The following is a 4,749-nucleotide window of genomic DNA, read 5'->3' as shown; positions in this document are numbered from 1 at the left end:
TCTGCAGTCACCTCTGTCTCCCTTAGACAGGAGGCCCTTAGAGGTCACCCTTCCTGCCTCTACTCCCCGGACTCTCTCTTGTGACCCTAATGTTCTCGTTGCCCTCCGGGCTGTGCCTGCCACTGGCTGGGCCCCATCAGAGCAGGTGGCCGTCTGACCTGGCCTGGTCCTCTGTCTGGGCCTCCTCTAAGGCCCCTCCCTGTGGGCTCAGGCGGGTGGGGGTGTCTGCAGGGACGCTGACTCAGATGTTATTTTGGGCTCCCCTTGGGCCCGGCATGCTCTGGGCCCTCAGGCCTGTTTAGACGGCTGGGCCGGATGTGACCAACTCCAGGCACTTGGTTCTCCGCAAGGCTGGGTGAGAGGCAGGCCAAAGCAAATGCCGGCTGGGGGTGGGGGGGGGGGTCGGGCAGGAAGGAGAGGCCGGGCAGGTCAAGGGACCCAAAGAGTGACCGAGGCCCTGCTCACCTCAGGCTTTGTTCTTAGCTCCAGGGGTCCTAGCAGAGGCCCTGAGCTGGGGGACAGGTGCACTCGGCCTTGAGAGGTCATTGTCTGGTAGATCCATGGTCTCAGAATCTCAAATTAGAATGCCGGTCAGAGGCATCAGACGTCAGAGGGCATGGCCTCGACGGCCCTCACACAGACATAACACCTGTGCCCCTGTGGCAGGGGCCTGAGGCCCATCTCGACCTGGGTCTCTGACTGTCCCCCTCTCCCACGCCCCATTTTAGAGCTGTCATCTCAAAAGCTGCTCAGCCAGAAGCCAAGAGGCAGGTGTCCTGTGGGCCCTGGGCAAGCTTCTTCTCCCGGCAGGCCTCGGATTCTTTGCCTGTGGAAAGAGGTATTTGGTTCCAACACCCTTTGGACCCTGGTGCCCTGTTCACCTGTGGGCCAGGACAACCCCGGTTCTGCTGTTCTGATGTGGCCCTTCCAGACGGGGGCTGGTCGTGCCTGACTCTCTCTCCCTGAAGTCGTCTGTCCTGAGCCTCTGCCCCGGGCCCTGGCCAGGAAGAGCCTAAGGAAACGTGAACATCTTTGCGCTCTGTCCACCACGTCCAAATTGAAAGCAGAAGAGGCCGGAGCCTTTGCTGTTAGCTCCTGCAGAGCAGGTGACCAGCCTAGGGCTGCGGCCGGGGGCCCAGGTGCACCCCGGGGGCTGACGCCTGTGCAGGGTCCGTCACCGCCACCAGCTACCTCGGTGGGAGGTCTTTCTGAGGGAGGGTGGGGCTGGGGCACTGACACTCTCTCCAGCCGCCCTGGGGGACCAGGGAAGCACACCCATCCCAGAAATGTTCCGGAGCCACCTGAGTGCTGTGCGTGTGGACAGCACTCCCCACCACCGCCACCTTGCTTGGTCACCCGCAGCACAAGACCAGGGACCAAGGTGAGATGAGACAGAAGGCCGAAGGGGAAGGAGAAGCAGGGCATGTGGTCAGAGGCGGTGTCCCAGGGAAGGCCCCGTGGCTGGCTTCTGTGCTCAGAGCAGGAAAAAGGAGGAAAAGCGGTTGCAGGCAAGACACCAACGGGAACAAAGCCTGATGTGTCCCTGTCGCCATGAGGTGAGGGCGTGGGGATACGGGTGGGCCCCTTCCTATGCTCCTGTCTAGGTGGAGACTCAAAAGTTTCTACCTCTAGACGCCTTGGAGTTGGAAGGCCTCGAAGGAGTCCATTATATGGAGGGTAAGACTGAGGCTCAGAGAGGGGCACGGCTTGCCCAGAGTCAAGGCCCGTGACCAGTAGGGGAACTGGCACCCAGGTCTCTGTCTCCCACGTTCAAAGACAGTGCTTGGCCAAGAGGAGCCTGGGCTTGGGTGGGAGGCAGTAGACCTCCATTCCCAGCAAACTGCCCCCCCCCCACTCCAACCTGATCCCAAACCCAGAGATATTCCCACCGGGTCTCCCAGGCAGGTGGTGGAGAAGGGTGGCCTTCCAGGGCCCGGGCCCCTTTGGACTGAGGACATGGTTGGCCCGGGAAGCCCAGCGTTCAGGCAGCTGCCCAAGTATGTGGACGGCAGTGTGGACAGCATTCTCGCCACGTTCCCAGAGCACGCACCAAGGAAAACATGGAATGTTTCTTGGATGACACAGTCTCCATCCAAAGTCATGCATTCCTGTGGGAGGGCAGTGAGGAGGGGTCGTGGCTGTCTGCAGACGTGGGTCCCCAGGTTGTGCCCAGAGCCAAGGGAATCTGTGTTGGATGCATCACCTGGTGGCTGTGCCATTGGCTCGTGGCTGCAGTGCCTGGGCAGTGTGTCAGCAGACGCTGGCCTTGTGCGGACGGCCGACGCCTGGTTCTCTTTCCTCCCCGGGGCGCTCAACTAGGACATCTCCTGACTAGCCTGCCCTGGCCCATGTGTATCTCCAGCCCCGAGCAGGCAGCAGGTGCAGCCCTCGACCTTGTACACATTGACTTTCCCTTGTTCATGTGTCCTGCCTGGGCACCAGCTGGTAGGTCCCGTGCCCTCTACTTAGAGGGGGACGTGTCCTCAACCTGGTCTGGACACAGGGCCACTTAAGGCAGTTTACCAGCATGGGTTCTACCACCGTTTGAGTTTGGCTTGAATAATATGTCCTCTCCCCACCTCTAGCCTCAGTTTCTCCCTCTCCTAGCAGTCCTGGCCATTGCCTTCACAGTGGTCACTGTGATCAGGATGGAGGGCAATGGGCCAGGGCTGGGCTGGGGGGGGGGGCGGCGACAGAGTGAACATGTGAGGGGGTGGTGTGGAGGCCCCATCCTTTTGGTGTCTCAGTGATGGCCTCTTCGTAAAAGGAGGGAGCCTCTGGCTTTGAACTTGGAGATTCTGAGTCCTGGACAGTCCGAGGTGGAAGTTGGGGACCCGGAGAGGGCACACCTGAGGCTTCCGGCCTAGACAAGCCCAGTCAAAGGGGGTACAGTCTGGGAAGAGTGCTGAATTCTCTGACCAAGAAGGCTGGGCTGACACTGGGGGGCAGTGGGAGCTGAGGGCTCCTTTCCCTCTACCTTCGAGAGGCCGCGATGACTCTGGGAGAGCGGACTTGGGAGATGGGTTTTGAAGGTTGAATAGGAGTTTGCCAGCAGATCAGAGCAGAGAGGGATTTGAGAGCCAAGGCATCATGAGTGCAAAGGCCTTAGCGTGTCAAGAAGTGTGGGCACATCCAGGGACGTGCGGGAGGTGAGGAAGGCTGAGTGTGAGAAGGGCCATGAGGAGCTACGAGGGACGGACCTGGCCTGGGGGCAGTGATGAAGGGGAGCCTGAAGTCAGGGAAAATTCTGCAGCAGGTCTGCCTTGAGAGTGGATGCAGAGTTGGGCAGGGTTCAGTGATGAAGCAGAATCTGAGCGGGAGGGATGGGGATGGTCTGAGCAGTGGCACAGAGGCGGCAGCATGGGGAAGAATGAGGGGTCCAGGACGGCTGGTGAGGGAATCGAGGCCTGGCCCTGGAAGGCCCTGGAAGGTCCTGAGGCCTCCTTCTGTCCAAGACGGCTGCCTCGTCCTGCTCTGGTCTAGGTGTCTCTGGCTGGTACGGAGAAACCACAGTGCTCACCCCACTATGGTTTACATCGCTTGCATACCTCTGGGATCTTATCTCCAAGGGTCTGTCGTGCGTGCCCACCTTGCCAAGTGGTCCCGTCGCTACTTGCCTCATAAATCAGGCCTGTCTCTCTCCACCACCTCCCCGCTCCTGCCACACCCTCCTGGTGCTGCCTGGCCTCACCCCGAGTTCCACCCAGCTGGGGAGGCAGAGAGGGGCCCGGAAGCAAGCCCAGGCCCCACCCGGGAGCTCCGGAGCTGCAGGGTGGATGTCCTGGCTGACCTGGTTTTCAGGAAATATTCCCAAAAATCTCCAAAGATGGCTCCTTGGGGGGGGGGGGGGGTGGTCAAGCCTGCCACTTCCTGCTGCGGCCTGACCTAGGGTAGGGTCAGGAGCTGGCAGATCCTAGTTGCCATTCTCAGGAGGCTGGACACCAGCCCTCTTCAAAACTCACAGGCCTGTGTCTACACTCCACGTGAATTACAGCCACCACTGCTCTTCCAGGCCTCCCGTCCCTTGTCTGGAAAATGAGTGCATTCACTCATTCATTCAACAAACACGTACTCTGTGTTTGTCCCTGTGCCAGGCCCCAGCATGGAGATAAATCGAACAGAGCCTCCTTTCTTAGAAAGAGGCAGGAGATAGTTGGGGTCTCCCGCCCTGCGTAGGCTGCGCTCCATCCACACCGGCTCAGTTCAGCTCACCCTGCAGGACCGCCTCCGACAGGACCACGGCTCAGGAGGCTCTTCCGGGCCAGAAGGCGGCTCTTTGCCTCCAGCACCCATCTTGCTTTCCCACTGGGCGTTTCTGGAAAGCGCCAGGGAAGGCTTGGGGCCCAACCCTCTGGTCTCATTCCTGGCTGCCCACATCAAAGGCATCCGCCTGGGAGCTCGGCAGATGCCCCTGAGGCCTCCCCGGACTCTGGGAGGACCTGAGCTCGAGGCATTTAGTCTCTGGAAAAATCTCCTTCTAGGCTCTTCTTCCCAGCAGTGGGCACCTGAGAACTCAGGTGGGGTGGGGGGAGAATGAGGGTGGTGCGGCCTGTTGCCTCCAACGAGCCCGCCAAAAGCCACCTGTTGTCAACCACTGGCCTCAGCCTCGCTGAATCTCAGACACGAAAGCAGGCGAGCTGGAGGATTCTACCTCTGTCAAGTTCAGAAACGGCCAAAATAGTCTCTGGTGGGAGACGTCAGAGAGGGCTTCTCCTTGCCGGGGCGGGGGCCCGGCGGGGGGGGGGGGGG

The 4,749-nt window shown here is 60.6% G+C and overlaps 1 long non-coding RNA gene across 1 annotated transcript in view; it reads left to right on the top strand.

The window, feature by feature from the left end:
* Positions 1-272: 272 nt before the first annotated feature.
* LOC121017739 (uncharacterized) overlaps positions 273-4,749 on the top strand; it is an 8,282-nt gene continuing 3,805 nt past the window's right edge. The window contains exons 1-2 of the long non-coding RNA XR_005784879.1: positions 273-355; positions 729-1,106. This is a non-coding gene — a long non-coding RNA (uncharacterized LOC121017739). The remainder of the gene's footprint in view (positions 356-728; positions 1,107-4,749) is intronic.

This window comes from Herpailurus yagouaroundi, unplaced genomic scaffold (assembly GCF_014898765.1).
Source record: "Herpailurus yagouaroundi ecotype Mexico unplaced genomic scaffold, PumYag 216, whole genome shotgun sequence".
NCBI lineage: Eukaryota > Metazoa > Chordata > Mammalia > Carnivora > Felidae > Herpailurus > Herpailurus yagouaroundi.
Note: the sequence above shows the minus strand (reverse complement) of the source record. Positions and strands in the feature narration are given on the sequence as shown.